At 33.3% G+C, this 19,440-nt stretch overlaps 1 protein-coding gene across 1 annotated transcript in view; it reads left to right on the forward strand.

Moving 5' to 3' along the window:
- The first annotated feature begins 9,566 nt into the window (after positions 1-9,566).
- LOC127705234 (uncharacterized) overlaps positions 9,567-19,440 on the forward strand; it is a 210,047-nt gene continuing 200,173 nt past the window's right edge. Inside the window, exon 1 of the mRNA XM_052209559.1 lies at positions 9,567-9,663. The gene's annotated coding sequence lies outside the window, so the exon portion shown is untranslated. The remainder of the gene's footprint in view (positions 9,664-19,440) is intronic.

The following is a 19,440-nucleotide window of genomic DNA, read 5'->3' on the forward strand; positions in this document are numbered from 1 at the left end:
AAATCACCTTTGTTTGTTCTGATTGATTCATTGTTAAACACAGTAAATATTGGTTATTACATGTATTTCTGTATTTTACATAAGAAGTAAGAAACATTGTTACACAGTACCAATACACTGAACACCGTACACAAAATACCAAGTAGGCAATCAAAACACATAAGTAGAAGAAGAATAACATTGTAGAAAGACAAATACAAAAAAGATAAAATAAAAGTTCCTAAGCTCTTCACAAAAAATGAAAACAACACGTTATAAATTTTATGCACCGATCTGCTTTTCTGGATTTACCCTCATTAGGAATGCTCAAAGCCGAATATTTGAAAGCCAAGGATGAAGAAGAGCCGAAACAGTTGAAGAGCTACATGAGTTGAGCAACAAGAACAAGCATGAAATATGTCATTACACTTTTATGTTATTGGGTTGCTGTCTCAAAGCTTCATTATTTGATAACATCATTAAGTCAAAGCCAAAGGGATCGGACAAAAGTATTCAACTTATCCAAGGTTCAACTCATCCAAGTTCTAATTTGTCAGACAATAAGAATGCATGAAATATGTTATGAGATTTGTGTAAACTAAATATTTTGAACATTGTGCCTTTTTTTGTGACATGTGTATTGAAGCATATTTTTTTATCCTCTTAATAATTGAAAATACAAGTACAGATACAAACATTCACAAACAAAATCAATAAACTAATATTAACAAAGGTCAGTCACTATAAATTATTGAATCACTTGCGTAACTAAACTTAGTCCGGAAATATCACTGATGAGGAGTACTGTCAAGTCTCATGCAATGTGCTCAAGATCCGTAAATATCACTGATGAGGAGTACTGTCAAGTCTCATGTAATGTGCTTAAGAGACTCGCACATTCTAATGCTTATTTGGCGGAATTTTCCTTTGATCTATTGTTGTAATGCTCCCACTGTAGCGGAGGGGGCATTAAGTTTTACCCTTGTACGTCTGTACGTCCATAGTCTGTACATCCCGAAGTTGGTTTCCGTTTTCTAACTTTAGTTTGCCTCTACCAAATGTTATGAAACTTATACACAATGCTTATTACCACAACATACAGATCAACTTTGGTGGTGTCACTTCAAGCGTTCTAGAGTTATGCCCCTTTACAAGTGGAAAAATTGCTGAATTTTTCGTTTCCGTTCTCTATCTTAAGTTTGCCTAAACCAAATGTTAAGTACAAATTTGGGTAGCGTCACTTTTACAGTTCTTCAGTTATGTCCCTTTAAAACTTTATATGATATGCAAGCGGGGGCATCATCTGTGTCCCATGGACACATTCCCCATTTATTTCTCTTTGATCTTTAAAATTTTTCCAAATCTCGTGCATTTGCTTCATGAAAACTTGACAGCCTTGGATGAGGGTTGTCTGCTTTGTATTCTATAATTGTAACTCTGTCATAATTGTGTTAAACCCTTTAAATATTGCAATTAATGACTTTTGGTTCTAACCATTCATCTGATCTCGGCTCTGGTCATTTTAATTTTTAATATGAGGTGAAATATGTAAAAATTCTGCTTGGGCGATCAAAAAAGGTGTTAATTACCATGTTTACTGGTCATCTGAAACATGTCCTTTTAAATGTTATAAGAACAAGTATGTTTACACAGCTTTAACCACTTATAAGACCACGTCTGTACTGAACATGACATGCGACACCTGATCAAACAACATCCATTTACCATTCCTGTTCTAACACATGACATGTGACACTTGATCATACAATATTCATTTACCACTCCTGTACTGAACATAATATGTGACACCTGATCATACAACATGCATTTACTTCTTCTGTACTGATTATGTCATGTAACACCAGATCATACAACATTCATTTGTCACTCCTGTACTAAACAAGACACGTGACATCAGATCATAAAACATGCATTTGTCACTCATGTAATGAACATGACATGTGACACCTGCTCATATAACATGTGTTTACATCATCTGTACTGAACACTCCAGACTGTACATGACATGTGACACAAGATCATACAACATGCATTTACCACACCTATACTGAACATGACGTGACATCTGATCATACAACATCAAGTTACCACTCCTGTACTGAACATGACATGTGATACCTGATCACACAAAATTCATTTACCACTCCTGTACTGAACATGACATGTGCCACCTGATCATACAACATTTATTTCACATTACTGTACTGAACATGCCGTGTGATACCTGATGATACAACATGCATTTACAACTCCTGTATTGAACATGACATGTGATACCTGATCATACAACATTCATTTACCACTCCTGTACTGAACATGACATGTGATACCTGATCATACAACATTCATTTACCACTCCTGCACTGAACATGACATGTGCCACCTGATCATACAACATTCATTAACCACTCCATTACTGAACATGATGAGACACCAAATCATATAACATTCATTTACCACTCCTGTACTGAACATGACATGTGACACTGGATCATACAACATTCATTTACCATTTCTGTACTGAACATGACATGTGACACTGGATCATACAACATTCATTAACCACATCTGTACTGAACATGACATGTGACACCTGATCATACAACATTCATTTACCACTCCTGTACTGAACATGACATGTGACACTGGATCATACAACATTCATTTACCACTCCTCTACTGAACATCACATGTGACATCTGATCATACAACATTCATTTACCACTCCTGTAATGAACATCTGTAATGAACATGACATGTGCCACCTGATCATACAATATTCATTTACCACTCCTCTACTGAACATGACATGTGACATCTGATCATACAACATTCATTTACCACTCCTGTACTGAACATGACATGTGACACTGGATCATACAACATTCATTTACCACTCCTGTACTGACATGATATGTGACACTGGATCATACAACATTCATTTACCACTCCTGTACTGAACATGACATGTGACACTGGATCATACAACATTCATTTACCACTCCTGTACTGAACATCACATGTGACACTGGATCATACAACATTCATTTACCACTCCTCTACTGAACATCACATGTGACACTGGATCATACAAAATTCATTTACCACTCCTCTACTGAACATGACATGTGACACTGGATCATACAACATTCATTTAGCACTCCTGTACTGAACATGTCATGTGACACCTGATCATACAACATTCATTTACCACTCCTGTACCGAACATGACATGTGACACCTGATTGTACAACATTCATTTACCACTCCTGTACTGAACATGACATGTGACATCTGATCATACAACATACATTTAGCACTCCTGTACTTAACATGACATGGGTAACCTGTTAACATGTGACATAGCAATGACATACTTACACCAACATGTGACATTGCAAAAAACTCTTATACTCAACACCAACCTGACATAGCAATGCCACTCTTATACTCATCTCCAACATGTGACATAGCAATAACTCTCTTATACTCAACACCAAATTGTGACATATCACTGACACTCTTATACTCAACACCAACATGTGACATAGCAATGACACTCTTATACTCAGTACCATCATGTGACATAGCAATGACACGCTTATACTCAGTACCAACATGTGACATAGCAATGACATACTTATAGTCAACACCAACATGTGACATAGCAATGGCACTCTTATACTCAACAACAACATGTGACGTAGCAATGGCACTCTTATACTCAGTACCAACATGTGACATAGCAATGACACCCTTATACTCAGTACCAACATGTGACATAGCAATGACACTCTTATACTCAACACCAACATGTGACATAGCCATGACACACTTACACTCAGCACCAACATCTTACATAGCAATAACACTCTTATATTTAACAGTAGCATGTATCAGCAATGACATACTTATACTCAACACCATCATGTGACATAGCAATGACACTCTTATACTCATCACCAACATGTGACATATCAATGACATACTTATACTCAGCACATACATGTGGCATAGCAATGACACTCTAATGCTCAGCACCAACATGTGACATAGCAATGATACTCTTATACTCAACACCAACATGTGACATAGCAATGACATACTTAAACTCAATACCATCATTTGATATATCAATGGCAGATGTATACTCAACACCAACGAGTGACATATCAGTGACATACTTATACTCAGCACTAACATTTGACATAGCAATAACACTCTTATACTCAACACTAACATGTGACATAGCAATGACATACTTATACCTAACACCAACAGAAATGACACTATAATTCTCAGCACAAACATGTGACATAGCAATGACACTCTCATACTCAGCACCAACATGTGACATATGAATGACACACTCATAAACTCAGCACCATCATGTGACATAGCAATGACACACTTATACTCAACACCATCATGTAACCTAGCTATACCACTCTTATACTCAATACCAACATGTGACATAGCAATGACACTCTGATACTCAGCATCAACATGTGACATAGCAATGATATTCTGATACTCAGCTTCAACATGTGACATAGCAGTGACACTCTTTTACTCAACACCATCATGTAACCTAGCCATACCACTCTGATGCTCAGCATCAACATGTGACATACCAATGACACTCTGATACTCAGCACCAACATGTGACAAAGCAATGACACTCTTTTACTCATAACCATCATGTAACCCTAGCCATACCACTCTTATACTCAACACCAACTTGTGACATAGCAATGACACCTTGATACTCAGCACCAACATGTGACATAGCAATGACACTCTTATACTCAATACCATCATGTAACCCTAGCCATACCACTCTTATACTCAACACCAACTTGTGACATAGCAATGACACCTTGATACTCAACACCAACATGTGACATAGCAATGACACTCTTATACTCAACATCATCATGTAACCTAGCCATACCACTCTGATGCTCAGCATCAACATGTGACATAACAATGACACCTTGATACTCAAAACCAACATGTGACATATCAATGACACTCTTACACTCAGTACCATCATGTGGCATAGCAGTGACACACTTATACTCATCACCATTGCTATATTACCATAATGTTATTCTGAATCAACACAAAATACTGTTAATCAGACAGGTTTAATGGACAACAAATATTTGTTAGAATTATATAAAGTGGGGTCTCATTTTTTCTCTCTCATTAATCTGACTTAGAAAATATAACTCTTTTTTATTTTTCTTGAAATTATTTTTTTTTTAACTTTGATCATTCACCATTGTTAATCAGACAGATTTAATAAACAAAAAAATATTTGTTAGAATTATATAAAGTGGGGTCTCATTTTATTCCTAACACAGAACTGAATCAGATAGTAAAGGTTTTATTTTGTTTCCTGACGAAAAATTATTTTGTAAACATCTGATTTTAATGAGAAGTTGATGAGAAAAAGTTGTGTTAACATCTTTAGTCAGATAATGTTAATTCTACAGATCTAATGTAAAACATCTTTTAAAAATAACAAATACTTGACAGAATTATATAAAGTGGGGTCTTATTTTTCTTGTCTCTTCGTACTGAATCAGAAAATATAACTTGTTTTAATGTTTAATGAAAAAAGTTTTTTTTTTTAACTTTGACCATTCTACTAAATCATTGTTAATCAGACAGGTTTAATGGACAACAAATATTTGTTAGAATTATATAAAGTGGGGTCTCATTTTAATTGTCTTGTCCAGCTAAGTCCATTAATATAAATATTGTTTACGTTTCTTGAAAAAAGTTTTTTTTTTAACCTGACAGTTCTGATGGAAGTTCTGACATCTCACAATAAAACATGTTGTTTATTTGTTGTTTATGTAGAATATAAATACAAGTGTGACTGGTCATTTTATTCAGTTTTGACCACTGATTCATGTGATATATATTTTGTTTATATTTATTACACAACATTGTCCAGTTTATGACACAAGTTTTGATGTCTGTTATATGTTGATATTACAGGGAGGAATGACACCATTAATGTTGGCTGCCTGGGGAGGACACCTGGAGGTAGTGACGTACCTGGTCACTCACGGCAGTCAGTTAGACGTCACAGACGAGGTAATGATAGATATAATCTACTTACTCTGACAAAACAACACTTTATACAGAATCTACACAAAATCATGTTGTTAATAAGACAGGTTTAATGGACAACAAATATTTGTTAGAATTATATAAAGTGGGGTCTCATTTTATTCGTAACACAGAACTGAATCAGATAGTAAAGGTTTTAATTTGTTTCCTGACAAAAAATTATTTTGTAAACATTTGATTTTAATGAGAAGTTGATGAGAAAAAGTTGTGTTAACATCTTTAGTCAGATAATGTTAATTCTACAGGTCTAATGTAAAACATCTTTTAAAAATAACAAATATTTGACAGAATTATATAAAGTGGGGTCTTATTTTTCTTGTCTCTTCGTACTGAATCAGAAAATATAACTCATTTTAATGTTTAATGAAAAAAGTTTTTTTTTTAACTTTGATCATTCTACAGAATCAACACAAAATTCTATCATTAATCAGATATGTTAAATGGACAACAAATATTTGTTAGAATTATATAAAGTGGGGTCTCATTTTAATTGTTTTGTCCAGCTGAGTCCATTGATATAAATATTGTTTATGTTTCTAGAAAAAAGTTATTTTTTTAACCTGACAGTTCTGATGGAAGTTCTGACATCTGACAATAAAACATGTTGTTTATTTGTTGTTTATGTAGAATATAAATACAAGTGTGACTGGTCATTTTATTCAGTTTTGACCACTGATTCATGTGATATATATTTTGTTTATATTTATTACACAACATTGTCCAGTTTATGACACAAGTTTTGATGTCTGTTATATGTTGATATCACAGTTTGGAAGGACACCATTAATGTGGGCTGCCTGGAGAGGACACCTGGAGGTGGTGACATACCTGGTCACTCACGGCAGTCAGTTAGAAGTCACAGACAGGGTGGTAATGATAGATATAATCTACTTACTCTGACAAAACTTCACTTTATACAGAATCTACACAAAATCATGTTGTTAATCAGACAGGTTTAATGGACAACAAATATTTGTTAGAATTATATAAAGTGGGGTCTCATTTTATTCGTAACACAGAACTGAATCAGATAGTAAAGGTTTTATTTTGTTTCCTGACGAAAAATTATTTTGTAAACATTTGATTTTAATGAGAAGTTGATGAGAAAAAGTTGTGTTAACATCTTTAGTCAGATAATGTTAATTCTACAGATCTAATGTAAAACATCTTTTAAAAATAACAAATACTTGACAGAATTATATAAAGTGGGGTCTTATTTTTCTTGTCTGTTTGTACTGAATCAGAAAATATAACTCGTTTTAATGTTTAATGAAAAAAGTTTTTTTTTTTAACTTTGATCATTCTACAGAATCAACACAAAATTCTATCATTAATCAGATATGTTAAATGGACAACAAATATTTGTTAGAATTATATAAAGTGGGGTCTCATTTTAATTGTCTTGTCCAGCTGAGTCCATTGATATAAATATTGTTTATGTTTCTTGAAAAAAGTTTTTTTTTTTAACCTTACAGTTCTGATGGAAGTTCTGACATCTGACAATAAAACATGTTGTTTATTTGTTGTTTATGTTGAATATAAATACAAGTGTGACTGGTCATTTTATTCAGTTTTGACCACTGATTCATGTGATATATATTTTGTTTATATTTATTACACAACATTGTCCAGTTTATGACACAAGTTTTGATGTCTGTTATATGTTGATATTACAGAGAGGAATGACACCATTAATGTTGGCTGCCTGGTTTGGACACCTGGAGGTAGTGACGTACCTGGCCACTCACGGCAGTCAGTTAGAGGTCACAGACACCGTGGTAATGATAGATATAATCTACTTACTCTGACAAAACTTCACTTTATACAGAATCGACACAAAATCATGTTGTTAATCAGACAGGTTTAATGGACAACAAATATTTGTTAGAATTATATAAAGTGGGGTCTCATTTTATTCGTAACACAGAACTGAATCAGATAGTAAAGGTTTTATTTTGTTTCCTGACAAAAAATTATTTTGTAAACATTTGATTTTAATGAGAAGTTGATGAGAAAAAGTTGTGTTAACATCTTTAGTCAGATAATGTTAATTTAATTCTACAGATCTAATGTAAAACATCTTTTAAAAATAACAAATATTTGACAGAATTATATAAAGTGGGGTCTTATTTTTTATGTCTTGTCGTACTGAATCAGAAAATATAACTCGTTTTTATATTTCTTGAAAAAAAGTTTTTTTTTAAATTTGATCATTCTACTTAATCATAGAAAAGAAAACAGATTTAATGGACAACAAATATTTATTAGAATTATATAAAGTGGGGTCTCATTTTAATCGTCTTGTCCAGCTGAGTCCATTGATATAAATATTGTTTATGTTTCTAGAAAAAAGTTTTTTTTTTAACCTGACAGTTCTGATGGAAGTTCTGACATCTCACAATAAAACATGTTGTTTATTTGTTGTTTATGTAGAATATAAATACAAGTGTGACTGGTCATTTTATTCAGTTTTGACCACTGATTCATGTGATATATATTTTGTTTATATTTATTACACAACATTGTCCAGTTTATGACACAAGTTTTGATGTCTGTTATATGTTGATATTACAGTGGGAAAGGACACCATTAATGTTGGCTGCCTTGGGAGGACACCTGGAGGTGGTGACGTACCTGGCCACTCACGGCAGTCAGTTAGAAGTCACAGACGAGGTAATGATATATATAATGACCTTACTCTGACAAAACATAAGTTTATACAGAATCTACACAAAATCATGTTGTTAATCAGACAGGTTTAATGGACAACAAATATTTGTTAGAATTATATAAAGTGGGGTCTCATTTTATTCATAACACAGAACTGAATCAGATAGTAAAGGTTTTATTTTGATTCTTGAGGAAAAATTATTTTGTAAACATTTGATTTTAATGAGAAGTTGATGAGAAAAAGTTGTGTTAACATCTTTAGTCAGATAATGTTAATTCTACAGATCTAATGTAAAACATCTTTTAAAAATAACAAATATTTGACAGAATTATATAAAGTGGGGTCTTATTTTTCTTGTCTCTTTGTACTGAATCAGAAAATATTACTTGTTTTAATGTTTCTTGAAAAAAGTTTTTTTTTCAACTTTGATTATTTAACTGAATCTACACAAAATCATTTTGTTAATCAGACATGTTAAATGGACAACAAATATTTAAACTTTGAATTGTTAGACTGATATTAAGTCGGGTTTACTATTATTTTTCCTGTTTTGTAGAACTAAATCAGAAAATATATATTTAGTTTATATATCTTATTCTACCATTTAGCAGTTTATACATAAGTATAATTGTTTATATATCTAACCAGATGTTATATTTCTTACAATTTGATAAATTGTTTGACTCCTCTCTTGATTTATTATCACACACCATTAATATGTTTATATTTTTATATTGTTATAGTTTGGACAAACAGCTTTACATTGGGCTGCTGAGTATGGACAGATCGATGTAACAAAATGGTTAATAGATCAGGGATGCAGTCCTTGGGTGAAAACAAAAAAGGTAATATTCAGTTTTCATTTTTATTCACTATTTTTATTAACATAAAATCACTGTGTATCATCGCCACCGGAAATTGGGTACTAACGAAGCGGAGAGAAAATGAAAAAAGTAAACAAGGTAAGAATTCATTCAATTTAAAGTATTTCTACTGATTTGACGAGGGTACCGCTTAAGAAATGATTTTCTGATATATAATACTTTAAATTATTAGGCCGATAAGTACAAAATTATGACAAGATTTTGTGTTATACTCCAATTCTTGCCACTTAGTACCCGAAAATTTCGAGGTCGATCGTCCTCTGTCGCCCCATTGGCAAGATATTCAACTGTTTTTCATTATTTTTCCAGACACGTTTTTAGATTATGATAATGTGACATCATATTTACTGTGATTTGTTGTCAAAAAGATGTTTTTTTAAAGAATATGGATCAAAACATTGTTTGTTTATTGTACGGCGAATTGCAGAACGTTGTACGGCGAATTGCAAAATAACAACTTTTGTCTGTACGGCGTCTTGCAATATATTGTAATTTAAAGATGAAATATACAAAATAAACTACATATCAAATGTTATAAAATATATGCCGTTAATTTCGTTCAGAAGTCGTCGTTGCGTACCTCTATTCGACTTTGTGTTTTTAAAGAGAAAAAGTTTTTTTTTCGACCATATTATCCTAAAGACATTCATATATCGTTATACTACTAACGACTGTTGTCTTATTTGTTGTCAGGGTGAAATTTTGTAAGTTCAATAAAAAAAAAAACGACCATTCACCATCTTTCCTTGGTGCTTGAAAGAATGTTTTTTTTAATATAAACAGTGGAGATGTGGTATGATTGCAAATAAGATAACTTATCACCAGGGTCAAATAAAGTGTATGTACTAAGCAATTATATGCTCTCGTCCGGCATTCAACAACGAAAACACGTACCTTATAGTCGGATTTAAAAAGCCCCGACATGAAAAATATGGAAGGAACAAGAAAACTAACGGCCTAACTCATAACAACACAATGTACGAAAAACAACAAATACGATAGAGATGAACCAACGACAACCACCGAACTACATGTACAGGCTCGTGACTTCGGACAGACACTTTAAGGATGTGCTGGGTTAAATACATTGTTTATTTTTTTAATTTCTGAAACGAATAGTTTGTTAAAAGAAAAGTGAAGAAAATATCTTTTTTCCATTGAAAATTAGAAGAAATAAATCATGAATTGTGTTTCGAATTAATCTACTTGAAATTAAGATTGTATTTTATTTTTTTTTTAAAGTAAATTCAGTAAATTAAGTAAATTAAGTAAATTGGTAATATATCAAGAACCGATTCTGTTAACATTTTGGATATAGTTTCTAAAACTGTTCGTAAAAACCGTTCTTATGGTCATAGAAAAAATCGCAATGAAAGAAAATTTCGGACCAATCATACCAATATTTCGGACCTAATTTCTATTTCAAAAAACAACGGCAGACATTATCTGTTAACAAAGCTCTGTTCATTACCGGTTAATAAGTTAAATAAAATTTTAGAGTATTGCAACACAATTTCATATAGCAGTCCTAAGTATGAAATCGTTCAAATTATAATGGCATATTGTTATTCTAAACTGTTTCCCAAAATTGATCGCCCTGAAGATCATAAAAGACAGTTTATTAAACTAAAGTATGTCAATAAAGGTTTTGATTTTGTAAATATTGCCGGTATTTTTAACGACCATTCTGTTAAAGAACAAATTCCGGGATATTTTGATAATACTGAGCTCCCTCTTATTTGTTATATTTACAAGAAATCTACCCGGAAATTTGTGTTTAATTATAGCCAATTGTGTAAAGATGTTAATATTAGTGAAAATACACCTACTTCATGTAATTGCAGTAATTCCGAATACATTTATGGACCCATTTCCCATGTTATAACAGGAGATCTTAACATCGTCCAAATCCGAGAGTTAAAATCATTCCTCAGTAAAGGACCTAAATATCGTCCCCCGTCAATTATTAATTGGAATGAGTGTCGTAATATCATCCACGACTCACTCCATACTTACTGTTTGAAATGGATAAAACGGGAAAAAGCTGACAAAAAATCTTTGGACTCTTTTTTTAATTCAGTAATGAACATAGTTGATATACGTATTCAACATTTTAAAGAACATTTTACTCTTAACAATAACCACAATAAACCTATTTCTCGTATCAAACATAAACTAAAAGAACTAGCCAAGGAATTTGTTTTTGTCCCGGCCGATAAAGCTGCTAATAAAATTATTATTGTTTGACGTAAATTTTACATTGAGGTTCTGAAAAAAGAAATCATCAATTCACCAACATTCCAACTGACTCCATTTTCAGAAAACGACATCTGTAACAAACATAAACTTTTAGCTACCGCTTTACAAGCAGAACCAAATACAATAAAAGTCCCAACTATGTATTGGCTTCCGAAGCTACACAAAACGCCTTACAAATATAGATTCATTTCGTCTTCAAGCCATTGTTCCACTACTAAATTGTCTATTCTTCTTACCAGTACACTTGGTACAATCAAAAACCTGATAATAAATTGTTCAAATAAGGCCTTCAAAAATAGTGGAATTTATTACTTTTGGAGTGTCAAGAACTCGTTGGAAGTACTTGATAAATTACATGCATATATTGGTGATTTTGAATCTGTTCAAAGTTTTGATTTTTCTACCCTATATACCACATTGCCTTACATTCTCATTAAGAAAAAATTCACACACCTAATTAAATGGGCATTTAAAAAGTCAGAATGTGAATATATATGTTCAAACTCTTTTAGGTCATTTTTTAGTAGCAATAAACAAAAAAACTATGTCAATTGGACATGCTTTGATACTATATATGCCCTTGAATTTTTACTAGATAACATTTTTGTTCGCTTTGGAGATTCCGTATATCGTCAGGTTATCGGAATTCCAATGGGAACTAACTGTGCACCACTTATTGCGGACCTTTTTTTGTATTGCTATGAGTTACAATTTATGACAAAAATCAGCAAAGACCCATCGAAACAACATCTGATACACAAATTTAATAATACTTTTAGATATTTGGATGATATTTTGGCTCTCAATAATGACGACTTCAGTATGTATACTAAAGAAATTTATCCTGTTGAACTTACTTTAAATAAAGCTAATACTAACAATGACCACTGCCCTTTCCTCGATCTTGATATCTATATCATTAATGGAAAGCTAATTAATACTAAAATATATGATAAAAGAGATGATTTTTCATTTCCTATCGTTAATTATCCATTTTTAGATGGTGACGTTCCCTTGTCACCATCTTACGGTGTTTATATATCTCAACTTGTACGATTCGCTCGTGTATGTAACAATGTTTTAGATTTTAACGAGAGAAATTTATGTATTACTGAAAAATTATTACACCAGGGTTTTCGATATCACAAACTAGTCAAAACATTTACTAAATTTTATCATCGGTATAAGGACATCATTCGTAAATATAGCTCAACATGCAGACTTCTTATACGTTCAGGTATTTCACATCCAATTTTTTATGGAAATATTCTTTATAAAGCACAAAAATGTCAGTATTCACCTCTGAAGCTAACAAAACCTTTAAATAGACTTATTAAGAAGGGATATAGTTACGATACTGTTGTCAGGTCATTAAAGATTGCATATTTTGGCGTTAATATTGATTCACTTATAGGGTCTTTGCATCGGCACTAAACACATTTATTTAAAAACCAGTTGTTGGCATGACACGGGCTATGTTCTTCTCATATATGTTATGATGGTATGATACTAAACCCCTAACGGGAAGGATTGTGCCTAATATATTCATATGATGAAGACATAATCTTTCAATCAGTTTAATTGAAGTCTGGAGCTGGCATGTCAGTTAACTGCTAGTAGTCTGTTGTTATTTATGTATTATTGTCATTTTGTTTATTTTCTTTGGTTACATCTTCTGACATCAGACTCGGACTTCTCTTGAACTGAACTTTAATGTGCGTATTGTTATGCGTTTACTTTTCTACATTGGCTAGAGGTATAGGGGGAGGGTTGAGATCTCATAAACATGTTTAACCCCGCCGCATTTTTGCGCCTGTCCCAAGTCAGGAGCCTCTAGCCTTTGTTAGTCTTGTATTATTTTTAATTTTAGTTTCTTGTGTACAATTTGGAGTTTAGTATGGCGTTCATATCACTGAACTAGTATATATTTGTTTAGGGGCCAGCTGAAGGACGCCTCCGGGTGCGGGAATTTCTCGCTGCATTGAAGACCTGTTGATGACCTTCTGCTGTTGTCTGTTCTATGGGCGGGTTGTTGTCTCTTTGACACATTCCCCATTTCCATTCTCAATTTTATCAATCAGTCTTTTTATTTGCAGGGAAAAACGAATAAAACACTGTTGCGAAGGCTGTTTGGCCTAAACTTAAAGTAGTAGATGGAGGGGTAGCTATAGTGAGAAGGAGTGTATTCGTCCGAATTCTCATTGTAGTACATTTTCATGATTACTATGTATAATATTTCTCAGTAAATTTTAATGTGATATTGTGCCAATTAAAATTATATAATTAATACAAGTAAGACTTGCATTTGCTTTAAAAGATATACATGTAGCAGCACGTGATTATTTGTTTTCAAACACACCTTCTCTGTTTTGAAACTTATAAATGTATGGATCTCGGCCTATCTATTTGGTTGAATATAAATGTGAATTCATAGTGTTTCCAAATCAACAGTTAGCCCTATTTTTGTGTGTGTGTAAATAATCTAATCTTTAGATATACTAGTATTCTTGAATTAAAATCATTTGTCTTATTAAGAAGAAAAAAGTCCAACTAAAGTACGCCTGAATGTAAAAAGGTGTACCCGACTTATTCTTTCACGATAAGAATTTACCGATTTCGGTATTTTAACAAAACTGTTTACGAGGACAAATAAATAAAAGAACGCTATCAAATCAACATTTAAACTTTCGTGGATTTTTCCAAAAGATTTAATGAGTATGCATCATCAGGAATTAAAAAATATTTCAACCTGTCCTTATTAGATGTTATTTGATTATATTTCTTTAACTTACAAGTCGAAGATGCTTTTGTGTATTGTATTAATAAGTATATAGCATTAAAATGACAACCACAAAAACTACATACAAGGTCATCTTTATTCTCAAGTAGAAAGTTTATATAGATAGTAAACTGTTTATGCCGTAGTCACAACGGGATTTGTATCCCTTGTATCGGATTTTTTTTTCATTCTTTCTAAAAATGATTTAAAAATTCAAACAGTGTTAGCCACCGAGCTTGTTCATTTCTTAGAAAATTAATGTTCTTTATTTTAATATATTGGCTGTATCTACCTTTTACAAATTAGACAATAACATTAATTGAATAAGGAGATGTGGAATGATTTTCAATGAGAGAACTATCCAACAAAGTCCAAATGAAATGGATTTAACCAACTATTGGTCATTATACACTTCACAATGAACAAAACCCATATACCGTATCAAAATTGCCTGATTTATAACAAAATCATGAACAAATGTCAGACAGCAACCTACGACAGCCGCTATATTACATGTTCCTGACCAGGGACAGACACATATAACGTCAGGGGCATAAAAACAGGTCAGTGAAACAGTGACATGCCTTCCGAAAGTTGAAACATTTGCCAGGTTTTGTATATGCCGTATTCATATTGTATACATCGGGGTATGTAAAAGATGTAATAGGACTGTGTTCAAGCCTTATATTGTGTATACATCTTAAATGCTGTCAAGCGAATTGTATTTTTATCAAATGCATAATTAGATATTTGAACTTAATACTTTATTTTCTTTAAAAGGACGGCAAATAAATATTTTAAAATTAGCAAGTTGCCATACAGTTGAAAACAAGTTGCCATACAGTAAATTTGTCAACACGAGCAAGTTGCCGTACCCTAGACTTTATTTTTTATGGTCTATATTCTTTAAAAAACATCTTTTTGACAACAACTTTCAGTAAATATGATGCCACACTATAATAATCTAAAAGTGTGTCTGGAAAAATAATGAAAAACAGTTGAATATCTTGCCAATGTGGCGACAAAGGACGATCGACCTCGAAATTTTGGGTACTAAGTGGCAAGTTTTGAGGTACATATGTATAACACAAAATCTTGTCTTAATTTTGTACTGATCGGCCTAATAATTTAAAGAATTATATATCAGAAAATCATTTCTTAAGCGGTACCCTCGTCAAATCAGTAGAAATGCTTTAAATTGATTGAATTCTTACCTTGTTTACTTCTTTTCCATTTTCCTCCGCTTCGTTAGTACCCAATTTCCGGTGGCGATGATACACAGTGAAAATGTATACATTTTAAATTGATATATAGAACAAAATTTCACTTGATATTATGTGAACCAAGTATTTAATATTGTGCAGTCATATGATTTACCATTAATCATACCAACCCACATACCACACTTCAAATGTCAACACACCGACAAATTATCAAAGTATTTAACATGGATCAGTCATTTGATTTACAAACATCAATCATACCAACCCACAAACCACACTTCAAATGATGTCAACTGATCACCAAGCATTCACTACAAACACATCTTCCACCAATCATACACTACCAACATACCTTCCACCAATCATATGCTACCAATATACCTTCCACCAATCATACACTACCAACATAACTTCCACCAATCATACACTACCAACATACCTTCTACCAATCATACACAACCAACATACCTTCCACCAATCATACACTTCCAACATAACTTCCACCAATCATACACAACCAACATACCTTCCACCAATCATACACTACCAACATAACTTCCACCAATCATACACTACCAACATACCTTCTACCAATCATACACAACCAACATACCTTCCACCAATCATACACTACCAACATAACTTCCACCAATCATACACAACCAACATACCTTTCACCAATCATGCACTTCCAGCACACTTTACCAATCATACACTACCATCATACCTTCCACCAAGCATATTTTAAAACATACCTTCCACCAAGCATACACTACTAATACACCTTCTTGCAATTATTCACTACCAATACACCTTCCATCAAACATACACTACCAACACACACTCCACCAATCATACACTACCAACATACCTTCTACCAATCATACACTACCAATCATACACTACAAACACACCATCCACCACTCATAAACTATCATATTTTACCCACACAACTACCACCTTATACTTTACCCACACTACTACCATCTTATCATATTTTACCCACACAACTACCACCTTATACTTTATCCACACAACTACCATCTCATCATATTTTACCCACACAACTACCACCTTATACTTTACCCACACAACTACCATCTCATCATACTTTACCCACACAACTACCATCTTATCATACTTTACCCACATAACTACCAGCTTATACTTTACCGGCACAACTACCATATCATCATACATTACCCACATAACTACCATATTATCATACTTTACCCACACAACTACCATCACATACTTTTCCCACATAACTACCATATAACTACCATCTCATCATACTTTACCCACACAACTACCATCTCATCATACTTTACCCCCACAGCTTTCATCTTATCATATTGTATCAATACAAATTACATCTTATCATATTTTACCCCCACAACTACCAGCTTATACATGACCCACATGACTACCATCTTATCATACTTTACCTACACACTTAACAGCTTATCATATTATATCAATACAAATTACATCTTATCATACTATACCTGCACAACTACCATCTCATCATACTTTACCCACATAACTACCAGCTGATCATACTTTACCCACACAGCTTTCATCTTATCAAATTTTACCCACACAACTACCACCTTATACTTTACCTAAACAGATTCCATCTTTACATATTTTACCCACACACCCACTATCTTATCTTACTTTACCCACACAACTACCAGCCTTTACTTTACCCACATAACTATCATATAATCATACTTTACCCACACAACTACCATCTCATCATACTTTACCCACATAACTACCAGCTGATCAAACTTTACCAACACAGCTTTCATCTTATTATATTTTACCCAAACAACTACCATCTTATACTTTACCCACATGTCTACCATCTTATCATACTTTACCCACACAACTACCATCTCATCATACTTTACCCACATAACTACCAGCTTATACTTTACCCACACAACTACCATCTCATCATACTTTACCCACATGTCTACCATCTTATCATACTTTACCCACACAACTACCATCTCATCATACTTTACCCACATAACTACCAGCTTATACTTTACCCACACAACTACCATCTCATCATACTTTACCCACATAACTACCAGCTTATACTTTACCCACACAACTACCATCTCATCATACTTTACCCACACAACTACCATCTCATCATACTTTACCCACATAACTACCATCTTATACTTTACCCACACAACTACCATCTCATCATACTTTACCCACATAACTACCAGCTTATACTTTACCCACACAACTACCATCTCATCATACTTTACCCACATAACTACCAGCTTATCATACTTTACCCACACAACTATCATCTTATACTTTACCCACATGACTATCATCTTATCATAATTTACCCACACAGCTAACAGCTTAGTTTTTACCCACACAACTACCATCTCATCATACTTTACCCACATAACTACCAGCTTATACTTTACCCACACAACTACCATCTCATCATACTTTACCCACACAACTACCATCTTATCATACTTTACCCACATAACTACCAGCTTATACTTTACCCACACAACTACCATCTCATCATACTTTACCCACATAACTACCATATTATCATACTTTACCCACACAACTGCCATCACATCATACTTTTCCCACATAACTACCATATAACTACCATCTCATCATACTTTACCCACACAACTACCATCTCATCATACTTTACCCACACAACTACCATCTCATCATACTTTACCCACACAACTACCATCTCATCATACTTTACCCACACAGCTTCCATCTTATCATATTTTACCCCCACAACTACCAGCTTATACATGACCCACATGACTACCATCTTATCATACTTTACCTACACACTTAACAGCTTATCATATTGTATCAATACAAATTACATCTTATCATACTATACCTGCACAACTACCATCTCATCATACTTTACCCACATAACTACCAGCTTATCATACTTTACAAACACACCCACTTTCTTATCTTACTTAACCCACACAACTACAATCTTACCATACATTACCCACACAACTACCATCTTATCATACTTTACCAACACAACTACCATCATACCATACTTTACCCACACAACAACCATCTTATCATACATTTCCCACACAACTACCAGCTTATCATAATCCACAAACACATCATACACAACCAACACAACGACAATCTTACCAAACATCTTGCACCAATTATACACTATTGACAACACTACCATCTAATCATACTCCAGCAACACACCTTACACTACCCACACAACAACTATCTTATCACACTCCAACAGCACATCTTAAACCAATCATTCACTACCGACACAACTACCATCTAATCATACTCCAGCAACACATCTTACACTTCCAACACAACAACTATCTTATCACACTTCAACAACACATCTTAAACCAATCATTCACTACCGACACAACTACCAACTTATCATACTCCAGCAACACA

Source organism: Mytilus californianus, unplaced genomic scaffold, assembly GCF_021869535.1.
Source record: "Mytilus californianus isolate M0D057914Y unplaced genomic scaffold, xbMytCali1.0.p SCAF_6, whole genome shotgun sequence".
NCBI lineage: Eukaryota > Metazoa > Mollusca > Bivalvia > Mytilida > Mytilidae > Mytilus > Mytilus californianus.